This window comes from Rutidosis leptorrhynchoides, chromosome 3, assembly GCF_046630445.1.
Source record: "Rutidosis leptorrhynchoides isolate AG116_Rl617_1_P2 chromosome 3, CSIRO_AGI_Rlap_v1, whole genome shotgun sequence".
Lineage (NCBI taxonomy): Eukaryota > Viridiplantae > Streptophyta > Magnoliopsida > Asterales > Asteraceae > Rutidosis > Rutidosis leptorrhynchoides.
Genome location: NC_092335.1, coordinates 635566759 through 635584050, shown reverse-complemented (window position 1 = coordinate 635584050; position 17292 = coordinate 635566759). Strand labels below are relative to the sequence as shown.

General features: G+C 32.6%; 1 non-coding gene across 1 annotated transcript; it reads right to left on the bottom strand.

The window, feature by feature from the left end:
* Positions 1-10680: 10680 nt before the first annotated feature.
* LOC139903322 (small nucleolar RNA R71) lies at positions 10681-10787 on the bottom strand. The gene has a single exon (XR_011778149.1). It is a non-coding gene; the product is annotated as a small nucleolar RNA R71 (small nucleolar RNA).
* Between the last annotated feature and the right edge of the window lie 6505 nt (positions 10788-17292).

Below are 17292 nucleotides of genomic sequence, written 5' to 3'. Positions count from 1 at the left end.
GACGATGAAGTTAATCACAATTTCGACACCACAGCTACCTAAGTGTGGGGAGATTCAAATGTTCTAAAAAGAAAACGCTGTCTAGAGTTAGTTGTTATGTTCTCTTGTAGTTCCAAGAATGGAATCCGATTGGTCTTTTCCACTAGCAGATACTAAAGAACTAGTTTTCTCCACCCATTCTGAATTTTTGTTTTGGAGGTTTTGTATGAAATTAATATGCATTTTTAAATTTAAGTTTTGTGTGAATTTAAAAAAAAATTTACTTTATTTCATTAAGTTTAAAAAATGATTTCTAAAATTCGTCGTAAGTTAAAGACTAGATCATAGAATCGAAATTGCTTTACCCGAGGGCGGGGCGAAAATTTTTGTTATCATTCTTTTTAATTTTATTGATCTAAAGTATACCAAAAAATTAAAAAACCCAAAAATCTTTATTTTTAAAATAATCGCTTTAAAAACGACAAATTTTAAATTTTGTCGAGAGACGGACTAGGTAAACGTACTGAAACTACCTAAAGTAAAAGGAAACAAAATTTTAAAAATTATTCATTTAAATTGTTTTAATAAATAAAGGTTTTATAAAAAAAATATTATGTATATATATGTTTGTAGTTTATCTTATGTACAAAACAGGGTAAAACAGCGCATTTTCAAAGGCTGACATTAAAGTTCAGCAAAAGCTAATAATTTTGACGGTAAGACGCAAAATATCAAATGTGATATAAAATAATATGTTTGCAAACTCGGTATTTTTAATAACTTTTCTACACTAATCACCCTCATGAATTTAAATTTTTACTGATTTCTTGCAAATGAGGGCATTGCAAGGTCTCAAGTGTGGGGAAGGGTTATAAATTCTCTCGGGTTTACACTTAGTTTAATTGCCAAATTTTGTGAAAATTTGAAAAATATTCAATTAAATGAATTCAAAATCATGTTTATACATATTTATGAACGATAAAACTAGGTGATAATACCGAAATTATTGTTACCTCGGAAAGGACATAAATTGAGAAACAACCCAAAACGCTTGAATTCATTTAAAATGGAATAGAAGAAAATAAAAAGGCAAAGAAAGACATATATCACATATTTTTGTACAAGATTATTGCAGGTACTTTTGTTTTGGACGATACTAATCAGTTTTACTCGAATTACTGTAATATATTTGAAAGAAAGATGGATCTACACGATGAATCAATTCCATCATTAAAAGGAAGTAAAGTCTTCCGAAAAAGACACGCGCTTCTTGATTTAGGTCAGGAAGTTGTCGTCCAGACCAGCTGTAGGTTGACGAAAAATCTAGAAAAGTCATCTCTAAAATCAGCAGGAAATCCATGGACCTCAGCATCAAACAGGGTCGCAAGTGGTCAGACTTATCGTATCCATGAGAGGATCTGTCTCGTAAAATGGGGAGGGCGTCGTGCAAATTAGCTTGATAAGACTAATGAATCAGACCCCCAGAAAAGGATAATCTCCTTAAAGATTAAAAATCAGCTTTTAAGCCTGATATTACTCAATCCCTGAGATTGACTTTAAAGATTGAGAATTTAAACTCATGGAATTCAATGATATCTAAACTCGAGCTTGAACGAGAAAATATTTTTATCAAATTAAAACCGATTTGTTTTCTGAAAACCTATTTTCAATGCGTTCATTACCATTGAACGTAAAATCCTAAGAATTCACCTAGAATTCATTAGGTCACCTGAATCAAATCGAGTGTCAACCGTAAGAACGGTGGTTGCATAGCATGGTCGAAGACAGGACCTTATGCCAGACCGAAAAATTATAGGGTGATCTTTACTATTTCTCCTACAAAGGATAGTAATTGCATCCGACACGTTGTGAACCATGAACAAATGCATGTCATTAGACATTGCCTAACAGTTGCTTGTTCATCGCTTTCCTTTATAACCGGATAGTAGTTTACTAAAAGGTAATATACGGAGCAAGTAAACTGGACGTGTTGCTTTTCTAATACAAGGATTAGCAAGTGGGTGACACAAAACAGCAAGTTTTGAGCTAAAATTTTCAAATCTGAAACCCACAAAACCTACAAAAATATTTTGCAAACACCGATGAAGGGTTATTCTGGAAAAACTTATCTAGGGTAAAAGCTAGAATGAATTTTTAAGAGATTAAATGTTTTCATAAAGATCCAATTTCCTTAAAGGATCTAAATTTTATAAGTCATGTGAGACTGTAAACCACATCGTTACTATCATTGTTTATACCGCCGTAACAAAATCACTGATGTATAAAGTGTGAGAATAAAAAAAAGTGATTCGAGTGAAGTGTGACTTAATTTCAAGTTCTGTATTGCTTGAGGACAAGCAACGTTCAAGTGTGGGAATATTTGATAGTGCTCCAAATGAACTTATATTTAGTATCAATATCTTTCTAATATGTAAAGATTTTAGTTGAAATTGTTCTATTTCCAAGTAATATTCGTTTAAATAAATAAATGTGATGACAGAAGACAGAATCGATGATTTGAAGACGCAATTGACCAAAAAGCTCAAACGTACAAGTTACAATCCAAGTGGTTCAATTTATTGATGAATAACGTCTAAAAATGACAAGAGTACAAGCCGCGAAACGCAAAGTACAAGATATCTACGCGTACAAAAAGAAGTTCGAAAATCCGGAACCGAGACATAAACCGAGTATCAACGTATGAGTCAACAGAGCTAAAAGTACAAGTCAACTATGCACAAGAATATAATATAATATATAAATAATTATATAAATTATATATAAATTATATATATTTATTAATTATGTCGACAAGCAAATGGCCAAAAAGTGGTGAGCTGGAATCCGAAGCTCCGCACTCGCGGAGCTGTAAGGCACAAAAGTACCGCACTCGCGGAGCAGCCAAAGTCAGAAATCTCCTATAAAAGGCACGAGCTTCTGCCGAATCCAACATCCCTTTTTCACTCTTCTCTCTTCTGTAATATTTATAATTATATTTATATTATAATTATAATTTGAGTTAATTTTAATAATAAAGTTATGGTTTAGTTGTGTTATTGTAAGAAATGTTTTACGGGTTTTAAAGTCGAAACTCTGTCCAGGTGACGCTACGCGATAAATAATCACTGTAAGCTATGTTCTTCCTTTTTAAATTAATGTATCATAACTAAGTTATTATTATGCTTATTTGAGCCGAAGTAATCGTGATGTTGGACTAAATATTTAAAATGGGGTTATTGGATTTTGTACCATAATTAAGGTTTGGGCAAAAGACCGACACCTGTGGACATTGGACTATGGACCATTAATAGATGGGGGTATTGTCTAATCGAATGAAAACTCATTAGAATCTGTCGAACCTATCTTCAAATTAGTTAATCAAATAATTATTAAATGATTATGCATGTCCTATTTAGTGACGTTTATACGACATCTTTTACGATCATTTAATTAATTATTCGGGTTGGGTAATTGATTATTCAAACTGATCAAGTGGGTAAATTAATGTTCATATCTTATTAAAACAGGGGTGGATTACATACAAGGGTAATTGGTGTAATAGTTTTCAAAGTATTAAAACCTTGGATTATACGCAGTCGATAACCTGGTATAATCATTAAACAAAGTATTAAAACCTTGTTACAGTTCGAATTCCTAATTAGTTGGAATATTTGACTTCGGGAATAAGGTTAATTTGACGAGCATTTTATAATTATGATCGATGAACTATTATGGACAAAAACCAGATAGGTTTCAAATAATCCAGGACAAAGGACAATTAACCCAGAGTAATAAATTAAAATCAAAATGTCAAACATCATGGTTACGGAAGTTTAAATAAGCATAATTGTGTTATTTTATATCTCATCGTACTTTTATTTACTGTCATTTATTTATTGTCATTTTAAATATTGTTATTTATTTTACGCATTTTAATTATCGTCATTTATCTTTACGCTTTATTTAAAATCGACAAACCGGTCATTAAACGGTAAAACCCCCCTTTTATAATATTACTATTTATATAATTATATATATTTTGTATAAATATAACTGTTTAAAAATATAGTACGTTTTCAATCGGCCTCCCCGTGGAACGAACCGGACTAACCCAAAGCTAAACTACACTACGATTAGGTACACTGCCTATAGTGTTGTAGCAAGGTTTAAGTATATCCCATATATAAATTAAATAAAACTTGTGTAATTTGTATCGTATTCCGTATTAAAAATAATGTGATCAAATCAATACTTGCAAATTCCCATAAGCTTATATCAGTTGATCTAATTGAATCATGCAATTATCATTAGTATTTAGCCTAGGTTGAAGTCCCCTAAAACCCTTTTGGTAATCGAAATCCCTTAAGAAAACCAAACTTCACTATTTTAACTATGGACCAATTAAAAACCAATCCAAACCAAGACCCCAATCCCTTGAAAGCCCCAATTTGATTGTCTAGATCACCTAAGTGTATAAAGTACAAGATGTTTCACTAATCAAATCCCTAAGAGAAGATACACACCTCATATAATCAAAGTAAAGTCCAAAACAAGCATAGCAAAGGATCTTTTGGTTAATTCTAATAACAAATCAGAATCATCAACTCATAGATTCATCCAAATACAATCAATAACATAAATATGAACAATCCTTAGCTATCAAGCTTCATAAACAAGTGTACATCATAAAATCTAGCCAATCATGGCTAGAACAAGATCAATATAAGTAATAAAAGTGAATCTAAACATCATTAAGCAATAAATAAGAGTAGATTGTACCAAACTTATGCAAATTACAATAAAGCTAGATGAAGATGATGAAGAATAAGTCCTAGATCTTGATTCAATCTCCAAATCCTTGATGTAGAATGAAAGAAATGATGGAAACTTGATAAAAAAAAAACTCAATAATCTAACTATTAAACCCTAATCTCCTCAGCCACCACGAATTTACTGTTCTATTCTATTCCAAGTTATGAGAAAAACCCTCATCTCATTCTATTTATACTTCACAAAAACTGCCCAGAATTTTACAGACGAACGTCGTTCCTTCTTGGGGAACACCGTTCCTGGGCTCATAAAGAGGAACGCCGTTCTTGAATGCTACAAACGTCGTTCCTAAATCGTTCTCAAAATGCCCACTTTTTCTGTTTCCATTTCCTTTGTAAATTCCCAGGTAGAACGTCATTCTTGGGTCGTTCTTAATGTTGGAACAATGTTTGAGATATAGAAATGTCGTTCTTGTTGCCAGTTCCAGCACTTTGCTGTTTTCTTGATACACTTTTCACACTGTGATCAATTTTACACCAAATTTACACTTAGAAGTGCAATAGTACTCAGAACGCGATTAAACCCAAGATCATAACTTTTTGAGCACTTTGGAAACGAAACCCAAGTAAAACGAGGTAGATATTGTGTGAGAACATAGCGTGGATGAGCAATATCAAACTCCCTACATTTGAACATTGCTTGTCCTCAAGCAAGCAAAACAATAAATAAGACTTGAAGATAAAGAGCAATCATGATCAAAGCCAAAGTGCAATAGTTGAGCAATAAAGGATACCTTCATGAATGTGCACTTTGATGGCTAGAATGATCTTCAAATGCTTGCATTTGCTAAGGACCAATCATAACCTCTTCTTCTTCTTCTTCCATAAACTAGCAAAGACTCAACTCAATGCTTTAAACAACTTCATTTCATCAATTCATCAAATGGGGCAATGGTGGGGTGGCAATTCTTGACTATATCTTCAACTAAGCATCAAAAGATACACCACTCCTCCAAATCAAGCTCTAAATCTTCAAACATCCTCAAATCAAACAAATTCAAGCCTAGGCTAAACATCTACATATCTTCAAAAAACGATCAAATAACAAGCTCCCTAAAAAGGCTCAAATATCTTCAAGATTTTGCAATTTAAGAGTAATCATATCAAGATTCGAGCTTTTTAGTACAAACCTTTCTAGGAGTGTTCTTCAAATCATCACAAGCATAAACCTCACCTTCATCACCACTAGAGATCAAGAACTACCCAAAAGATTCACCTCGGTGTAGTGGAGCGCCAAACTACATGAGTTACCCAAGAAAACGTTTAAGCCTTAAGGAAGACAAGGCTTCAAGAAAACCATTTTTCCGTTTTTAGAAAGAGAAAATGAGTCAAGTTGTGAAACTAGAAAAGTTTTCCGAAAATTTTGGTTTCAAGCTTTGTGCATTCCAAAGCCATCCCGGTTTTGGGACAACCGCACGGATAGCTAATGCCCTGGTATATCACAAAAGTGAACTACCTTCTTGTATTGAAGGCAATGAGACAAAATCTATCTTAGGCTCATAAGGTTGTGTGCATACAAGCCACCCCGGTGGTGGGACGATCGCATGGGTAGCTACTTCCCCGGTAAACATACTACTTGGTGCCAATAGTGATGGAGAAGTAACTACCTTGGGTGTAAGATTAATGGTGGGTCTATTGTAAGTTACTTGGAAGACTTTACTTCCAAGCTTGGGTCTTTTGGTACACAACTTAACTTGGAAGACTTTACTTACAAGTTTGAAAGACTTGACTTCCAAAATGATACATGGGAGGACTCGACTCTCCCAGGAGTGTCAAAGCGCAAGATTTTTATTCACTCCACTACTTCCCACATAACAAGCTTTTATGCTTATATTGAGAAAGGGTAGGAAGTAGAAACTACCCCTCCATCATTGATCGAACAAAGGTGCCATAGCTTTTGGCTATGGCATGTGTTGTCTAGCAACACTAGCACGAAGCCATTACTCCTAAAAAGGAAAGCACATTGTGAAGCTCGAGGCTTGATAGTGCTCCAAATGAACATATATTTAGGCACAATATCCTTCCAATATGTAAAGCTTTTAGTTACAATTGTTCTATTTTTATGTAATATTCGTTTAAATAAATAAGTGCGAAGACAAAAGAAGAAAACGATGATTTAAAGACGCAAATGACCAAAAAGCTCAAATGAACAAGATATAATTCAAGTGGTTCCATTTATTGATAAGAAACGTCTAAAAATGACAAGAGTACGAGCCGCGGAACGCAAAGTACAAGATATCTTCGCGTACGAAAGGTCGTTCGAAAATCCGGAACCGGGACCAGAGCCAACAATCAACGCGCGATGCAACGGACCTAAAATTACAAGTCAACTTTGCACAAGAATATAATATAATATATATATATATATATATATATATATATATATATATATATATATATATATAATTAATATAAATTATATATATTATATATATTATATATATTTAAATAAAACGTCGGCAAAACTAGAAAACAAAGTGATTGAGCTGGATCTAGCTGGCCATGTGATCGCATGGCCTGGCTGCCTTATTCCCATGCGATCGCATGGCAGGGAAAGGGTGGCCAGGTCCTATAAATTCAGCATTTTTCGGACGAGTTATATACATCTTTTTCTTTTCCTTTCTATGTAACGTAAATATATATATATATTTATAATATAATTTTAATTTTAAGTTAATAATAATAAGGTTATTGTAAGAATGTTTTACGGGTTTTAAGTCAAAATTCTGTCCGTGCAACGCTACGCAATTAATCACCACTGTAAGCTATGTTCTTCCTTTTTAATTTAATGTCTCGTAACTAAGTTATTATTATGCTTATTTGAGCCAAATTAATCGTGATGTTAGACTAAATATTAAGATGGGTTATTAGATTTTGTACCATAATTCGGGTTTGGACAAAAGACCGACACTTGTGGATGTTGGACTATGGACTATTAATAGATAGGGGGTATTGTCTAATCGAATAATAACTCATTAGAATCTGTCGAACCTATCTTCAAATTAGTTAATCTAATAATTATTAAAATGATTATGTATGTTCTATTTAGTGACGTTTATACGACATCTTTTACGATCATTTAATTTATTATTCGGGTTAGGTAATTGATTATTCATTCTGATCAAGTGGGTAAATTAATATTCATATCTCATTAAAACAGGGGTGGATTACATACAAGGATAATTGGTGTAATTGTTAACAAAGTATTAAAACCTTGGATTACAAGCAGTCGATAGCCTGGTGTAATCATTAAACAAAGTATTAAAACCTTGTTACAGTTCGAATCTCCAATTAGTTGGAATATTTGACTTCGGGTATAAGGTTAATTTGGCGAAGACCCTCGCACTTTATAATTATAACCGATGGACTATTATGGATAAAACCAGATGGACTTATCAAATAATCCAGGACAAAGGACAATTAACCCAGGATAATAAATTAAAATTAAAACGTCAAACATCATGATTACGGAAGTTTAAGTAAGCATAATTATTTTATTTCATTTCTTATCGCAATTTTATATTTTGTCATTTAAATATCGTTATTTATTTTAAGCTTTAAATTAAGTTATATATAATATTTTGCATTAGGTTTTAATTGTGACTTAAAATATAAAATCGACAAACCGGTCATTAAACGGTAAACCCCCTGTTATAATAAAATTAATTGTAATATATATACATATATAATGTACAAATACAGTTATATAAAAATATAGTGTAAAATAAGCCGTCTCCCTGCGGAACGAACCGGACTTACTAAAAACTACACTACTTTACGATTAGGTACACTGCCTATAGTGTTGTAGCAAGGTTTAGGTATATCCACTCTATAAATAAATAAATAACTTGTGTAAAATTGTATCGTATTTAATAGTATTTCGCAGTAAAAATAATAACTATTTCGTGTACACCTCGCATAACATCAAGTATTTTTGGCGCCGCTGCCGGGGAACAGGCGAAATGCTATATTTTTATATTTGTAAAAATATAATTGATATACAAAAAAGAAAAAAAAAATATAAAACATTAAAAAAAATTATATATTTTTAAGAGTTTGTTTAAAATATATAAAATTATAAAGTATTTCTATTTTTATATTTAGTTTTAAAATATAAGTTTATTTTAATAAATATTTTCTTTATATATTTTTGTGAATTTTTTAATATATATATATATATATATATATATATATAAAATTAAATTGGGCCGAGTCTGTTATAGCCCAAAACATTTCTGGATTTCCTGCCCATGCGATCGCATGAGAAAGATGCTCTATAACCATGCGGTCGCATGAAGTGACGTGACAGACCTGATCCTTAAACACATTTAATACAGTAGGGTTTCATTAATTATTATTATTATTATTAGGGTTTTAATTAATTAATATATATTTATATCTAGTTTTAATAATAATTTGTAATTTCAAGTTTTAGTATTATTATTAAATATATAGATTAATACTTTTATATAAATAATATAAAAATAATATTTTTATAAAATTGTATTTTTATAACTTTAGTTTCATTTTTACATTTTGTATCTTTTTATTCGTTTAAACTCGTAATTTTTATATTTGTCATTCGTATTTAGTTTTAAGTTTAGTTTTGCCGTAGTTATTTTTATACTTCTAGATTTTTAGGCTTTGCCGTAAATTCCCTTAAGTGCTTTTTCTTTAGATTAAGATTTAGGCGCTTTAGAATCTTACGACATCGCTTATCGCCTTAGTTTTAAATAAATTTTAGTGCTTTTTAAGTAATTGCCGTTTTTGATTTAGAATTCCTTTAAGCTTTAATACCTTTAGACGCAAGTTTTAATATTTAGTTTTTAGACCTTTTAAGTTTCGACGCTCTACTTTCTTATTTTTATTTTTCGACTTTTTATTTTTCGACGTTTTTTGACGCGCTCCTTTTCTTTCTCATTTCTACGCTCTAGTTCTTTTGGACATAAAATCTTCTTTATTTTCTTTAAAACTTCGACGAAAAATTATTTTAAGCGATTAAATTGATAGACATCCAAAATTTTCTGGTTCGTAGAAATAGTTGGATTTGTTAGTGGCGAGTTGTAGGCTTCCGATTTAAAGGGTCCTGGCTACCTGCTGCATCTATTGGCTATTCGAAACGTGGGCAAAATCAGAAAAGTCTATTAATTTGATAGCTTATATAATTTTTATCTTTTATAACTAATAGGATATTCAGTGAATGCACCGAGCAAAACGTTCACCACCTTTCATACATTCACCACCTGTAACTCATTCAAGACATCTAGCCAATATTATCGCCGTTGATTTTTCTTTAGAATCATCATCTAGACGAACAAGTTCTTCAACTCAAATTTCCGATAATCCATTTTTTGAACCCGACTTCACAATTGAGAACCCGGAGGATATTCAAGGACAATTCCAAGGTCCTGAACCACTAATCATTCCCCCTGAACCACAAACCGTTAAATCAGAATCCTCTAGTGATTCGTATTTAAAAAATTCAATTATGGAAGTAACGGAACCTCTAAGTATGGAAGACCGAATGAGAGCCACACGCACTGGCCAAGGTCACGCCATTATTAAGCCAGATATTAATGCGCCAGATTATGAAATCAAAGGACAAATCCTACACATGGTAACTAATCAATGCCAATATAGTGGTACGCCAAAAGAAGATCCAAACGAACATCTTCGAACCTTTAATAGGATCTGTACTCTATTCAAAATCAGAGAAATTGAGGATGAACAGATTTATCTCATGTTGTTTCCCTGGACTTTAAAGGGAGAAGCCAAAGATTGGTTAGAATCATTACCTGAAGGAGCGATTGATACATGGGATGTTTTAGTTGAAAATTTTCTTAAACAATTCTTTCCGGCATCTAAAGCTGTGAGACTTCAAGGAGAAATTATTACGTTCACGCAAAAGCCAAATGAAACATTATATGAGGCGTGGACAAGATTCGAAAAGTCATTGAGAGGATGTCCTCAGCACGGTTTAGACACTTATCAAATAGTACAAATATTCTATCAAGGATACGATATTACTACACGAAAAGACATCGACATAGCAGCTGGTAGTTCCATTATGAAGAAAACCGCAACCGAAGCTCACAAAATTATTGATAACACAGCCTCCCACTCACATGAGTGGTGACAGGAAAAAGATATTTTTCGTTCCTCTAAAGTGGCTAGAGCTGATTCTAGCCATGACTTTTATTCCGTTTCCGCAAAAATAGATGCTTTCGAGAGACGAATGGAAAATATGACTAAAGATATTCACGCAATACGAATCAGTTGTGAGCAATGCGGTGGACCACACTTAACGAAAGATTGTCACATTGAACAAACGATGGAACAACGAGAGAATGTTTCCTACATGAACCAAAGGCCGGGAAATAATTATCAAAATAATTATCAACCGCCAAGGCCAAACTTCAATCGAAATCAAAACATTCTTTACAATCTAAATGGACCTAACAATAACTCGTACAACCAACAAGGTCCGAATAACCAACCAACTCAAAACAACACTTTCAATCAACAAAGACCTAGCTTGTATAAACCACCACAAAAAACTGAAGAGAAAAAGCCAAATCTGGAAGAAATGATGGCAAAGCTAATGGAATCTCAGACACAATTTATTACATCTCAAACCCAAACAAATGAGAGGTTTGATCAGTCATTAAGAACTCAACAAGCTTCCATTTTGAATCTAGAAAAACACGTAGGTACTCTTGCTAGCATGATGAATGAGAGGGAACAAGGAAAGCTACCGAGTAATACTGAAGTAAATCCTCGGAATGAGAATGTTAATATGGTGTCAACGAATTCTGAAAAACCAGCATCGGAAGATGGGAAGGTTTTAGATGTGAGTAACAATGAAGAAGTTACAACACCACCACTACCACCCGAGTATGTAAAGCCAGTGGTGGCACCATACAGACCACCCATCCCGTTTCCAAGAAAAGGAGTTGAGTATGAGAAAGTAATAGGTAATAAAGTTTGTGATACCTCTAGAAAGAAGAAGAATAATAAGAAAGTACAAGAAACAAAAACCGTAAAGATAAACCCGGTGAAGACAGTTCCACCAAAACCTCCACCCAAGGTGGGTGATCCGGGTGAATTTATTGTTCCTTGTCTACTTAGTGATTGTGTCATGTATGATGCACTAGCAGATTTAGGTGCGAGTATGAGTGTTATGCCTCTTTCATTATATAAGAGATTAGGAGTAGGTGAGTTAAGTCCAACGAAAATGAGTGTTAGACTCTTTGATCAAACCATTAAGCACCCAGTTGGAATTGCTGACAACCTACCCGTTCAAGTAGGTAATTTAACCTTTCTAGTCGAATTTATTGTCATTGACGTAGAAGAGGACTCAAACATTCCTCTAATTTTAAGTCGACCATTTTTAGCGTCCACCGAGGTGTTCATTAATGTAAGAGAGGGTAGAATGACACTTAGTGATGGTGACAAATCGATCACCTTTATGAGTCGAAAGTCTAAATCTCCACCAACCAAAACCGTTGAACCAATAAAAACGATTGGTAAGAACCATATTGTTTTACCAACTCCAACGGTAGTGCTTAACAATAATAAAACACCTAAGTGTGGGGAAAATGAAGTAACACCTAATGATGACCTGATAAAGAACCCCGTTGTTGATACGAAATTAAATGACCCCGTTATTAACAGTTCAATGAAGAAACTTATTAAACGGATTCGCGATGCCAGAACCAAGGGGAACTTTAAGTTATGTAACCGGTTAATATCCAATCTATCGCCTAAAGAAAAGGCGAAACTAGTTGAATTTGTGGATATTACACAGGAATCCGACCAATGGCTTAAAGCAAAAGTCACAGATATGCAAGTTGATTATGGTCCAAGAGAAATTGACAATGAAGTCAATCACAAACTCGACACCACAGCTACCTAAGTGTGGGGAGATTCAAATGTTCTAAGAAATAATGTTGTCTAGGGTTAGTTATTCTGTTCTCGTGTAGTTCCTAGAATGGAATCCGATTGGTCTTTTCCACTAGCAGACACTAAAGAACTAGTTTTCTCCCCCCATTCTGAATTTTTGTTTTGTAGGTTTTGTATGAAATTAATATGCATTTTTAAATTTAAGTTTTGTGTGAATTTAAAAACAAAAATTACTTTATTTCATTAAGTTTAAAAAATAATTTCTAAAATTCATCGTAAGTTGAAGACTAGGTCATGAAACCGAAATTGTTTTACCCAAGGGCGGGGCACAAAATTTTGTTATCATTATTTTTAATATTATTGATCTAAAGTATACAAAAATAAAAAATAAAAAACCCAAAAATCTTTGCTTTTAAAACAATCGCTTTAAAAACGACAAATTTTAAATTTTGTCGAGAGACGAACTAGGTAAACATACCGAAACTACCTAAAGTAAAAGGAAACAAAATTTTAAAAAATTATTCATTTAAATTTTTTTAATAAATAAAGGTTTTATAAAATAAAAAAAATAATAAAAATATTATGTATGTTTGTAGTTTATCTTATGTACAAAACATGGTAAAACATCGCACTTTCAAAGATTGACATTAAGTTCAGCAAAAGCTACTAATATTAATGACAAAACGTAAAATATCAAATGTGATATAAAACAATATGTTTGCAAACTCGGTATTTTTAATCACTTTTCTACACTAATCACCCTCATGAATTTATAATTATAGTCCGATTTCATGCAAATGAGGGCATTGCATGATCTCAAGTGTGGGGAAGGGTTATAAATTCTCTCGGGTTTACACTTAGTGTAATTGCCAAATTTTGTGAAAATTTGAAAAAATTTCAATTAAATGAATTCAAAATCGTGTTTATACATATTTATGAACGATAAAACTAGGTTGTAATACCGAAATTATTGTTACCTCGGAGAGAACATAATTGGAGAAACAACCAAAAACGCTTGAATTCATTTAAAATGAAATAAAGGAGAATAAAAAGGCAGAGAAAAAAATAAATAAAAGCTAAGTGTGGGAAGAATTTACCAAGTTCTTCAAAACATATATCACATATTTGTACAAGATCATTGCAGGTACTTTTGATTTGCACTAAACTAATCAGTTTTACCTGAATTACTGTAATATATTTGAAAGAAAGATGGATCTACACGATGAATCAATTCCATCATTAAAAGAAAGTAAAGTCTTCCGAAAAAGACACGCGCTTCTTGATTTAGGTCAAGAAGTTGTCGTCCAGACCAACTGTAGGTTGACGAAAAATCTAGAAAAGTCATCTCTAAAATCAGCAGGAAATCCACGGACCTCGGCATCAAACAGGGTCGCCAATTGGTCAGACTTATCCTAACTCTGAGAGGATCTGTCTCGTAAAATGGGGAGGGCGCCGTGCAAATTAGCTTGATAAGACTAATGAATCAGACCCCCAGAAAGGATAATCTCCTTAAAGATTAAAAATCAGCTTTTAAGACTGATATTACTCAATCCTTGAGATTGACATTAAAGATTGAGAATTACAAACTCATGAAATTCGATGATATCTAAACTCGAGCTTGAACGAGAAAATATTTTGATAAAAATAAAACCGATTTGTTTTATGAAAACCTATTTTCAATGCGTTCATTACCATTGAACGTAAAATCCAGGAATTCACCTGGAATTCATTAGGTCACCTGAACCAATTCGGGTGTCAACCGTAAGAACGGTGGTTGCATAGCATGGTCGAAGACAGGACCTTGTGCCTAACCGAAAAATTATAGGGCGATCTTTACTATTGCTCCTACAAAGGATAGTAATTGCATCCGACACATTGTAGACCATGAACATCTGCATGTCATTAGACATCGCCTTAACAGTTGCTTGTTCAACACTTTTCTTTACAACCAGACGGTAGTTTACAGAAAGGTAATATACGGAGCAAGTATACTGGACGTGTGCTTTCCTAATACAAGGATAGCAAGTGGGTGACACAAAACCTCAAGTTTTGAGCTAAAATTTTAAAATTTGAAACCCACAAAACCCACAAAAACATTTTGCAAACATCGGTGAAGGGTTATTCTGAAAAACTTATCTAGGGTAAAAGCTAGAATGAATTTTCAAAAGATCAAATGTTTTCATAAAGATCCAATTTCCTTAAAGGATCTAAATTTTTAATAGTCATGTGGGACTGTAAACCACATCGTTACTATCATTGTTTATACTGCCGTATCAAAATCACTGATGTATAAAGTGTGAGAATAAAAAAAAGTGATTCGAGTGAAGTGTGATTTTATTTCAAGTTCTGTATTGCTTGAGGACAAGCAACGTTCAAGTGTGGGAATATTTGATAGTGCTACAAATGAACATAAATTTAGGCACAATATCCTTCCAATATGTGAAGCTTTTAGTTACAATTGTTCTATTTTTATGTAATATTCATTTAAATAAATAAGTGCGAAGACAAAAGAAGAAAACGATGATTTAAAGATGCAAATGACCAAAAAGCTCAAATGAACAAGATATAATTCAAGTGGTTCCATTTATTGATAAGAAACGTCTAAAAATGACAAGAGTACGAGCCGCGGAACGCAAAGTACAAGATATCTCCGCGTACGAAAGGACGTTCGAAAATCCGAAACCGGGACCTGAGCCAACTATCAACGCGCGACGCAAAGGACCTAAAATTACAAGTCAACTATGCACAAGAATATAATATAATATATATATAATTAATATAAATTAAGTATATTATATATATTTAAATAAAACGTCGGCAAAACTAGAAAACAAAGTGATTGAGCTGGATCTAGCTGGCCATGCGATCGCATGGCCTGGCTGCCTTATTCCTATGCGATCGCATGGCAGGGAAAGGGTGGCCAGGTCCTATAAATTCAGCATTTTTCGGACGAGTTATATACATCTTTTTCTTTTCCTTTCTATGTAACGTAAATATATATATATATATATATATATATATATATATATATATATATATATATATATATATATATATATATATATATATATATATATATATATATATATATATATATATATATATATATATATATATATATATATATATATATATATAATATAATTTTAGCTATACAGGGTTGAGGTTGATTCCAAAATACTTTATATACTTTGAGTTGTGATCTAGCCTGAGACTTGTATATACTGGGTCGTGGATTGATTCGAGATATTATATATTAATTTATTTCTGTACATCTAACTGTGAACAATTAGTTGTAGGTTACTAACGAGGACTGCTGATTTAACAAACTCAAATTATTAAAACGTAATAAAAATGTTGTAAATATATTTTGATCATACTTTGATATATATGTACATATTTGTTATAGGTTCGTAAATCAACCCGTGGCCAAGTCTTACTTCCCGACGAAGTAAAAATCTGTGAAAGTGAGTTATAGTCCCAATTTTATAAAATCTAATATTTTTGGGTTGAAAATACATGCAATTTTATAAATGTTTTACAAAATAGACACAAGTACGTGAAACAACTTTCTATGGTTGAATGATCGAAGCCGAATCTGCCCCTTTTGCTTGGTAACCTAAGAATTAGTAAACCAGTCTACTAATTGACGCGAATCCTAAAGATATATTTATTGGGTCCAACAAACCCCATCCGTTGTAGCGGATGCTTTAGTACTTCGAGTTTTTATATCATGTCCGATGGATGTCCCGAAATGATGGGGATATTCTTATATGCATCTTGTTAATGTCGGTTACCAGGTGTTCACCATATGAATGATTTTTATCTCTATGTATGGGATGATGTTTATGAAAAATTAAAATATGAAATCTTGTGGTCTATTATTACGATTAATAAATATATTGGTTAAACCTATAACTCACCAACATTTTTGTTGACGTTTTAAGCATGTTTATTCTCAGGTAATTGTTAAGAGCTTCCGCTGTTGCATACTAAATTAAGGACAAGAATTGGAGTCCATGCTTGTATAATATTATTTGAAAACTGCATTCGAAGACATATATTGTTGTGTAATATTATTGTAAACCATTATGTAATGGTCGTGTGAAAACGCTATATTTTTTATTATCATTTTTAAACCTTTATCGATAAAATAAAGGTTATGGTTTGTTTTAAAATCGAATGCAGTCTTTGAAAAACGTCTCATATAGAGGTCAAAACCTCGCAACGAAATCAATTAATATGGAACGTTTATAATCAATATGAACGGGACATTTCACTTAAGCGGGGTTAAAACCCATACCTCACAACACACGGGTATTTATCAGTTATTTGATATCATTCGTACATCGTTAGGCGGCCCTAAAGGAGTCCAATTTAAATAAAGAAACCGGTTCTGTGACCCATGCAACATCTGGTCTTAACCACATAGTCAAATAATTATAAACATTCTATTAAAAAGAAAAGCATATATAAACATGTATGCAATCTTAAGGGCAAAAAAAATAATCTTACAAATAGGGGTATGAGGGTGTTACATCACTGTATAACAATATCTATAGATATAATCCCACTCACCTGG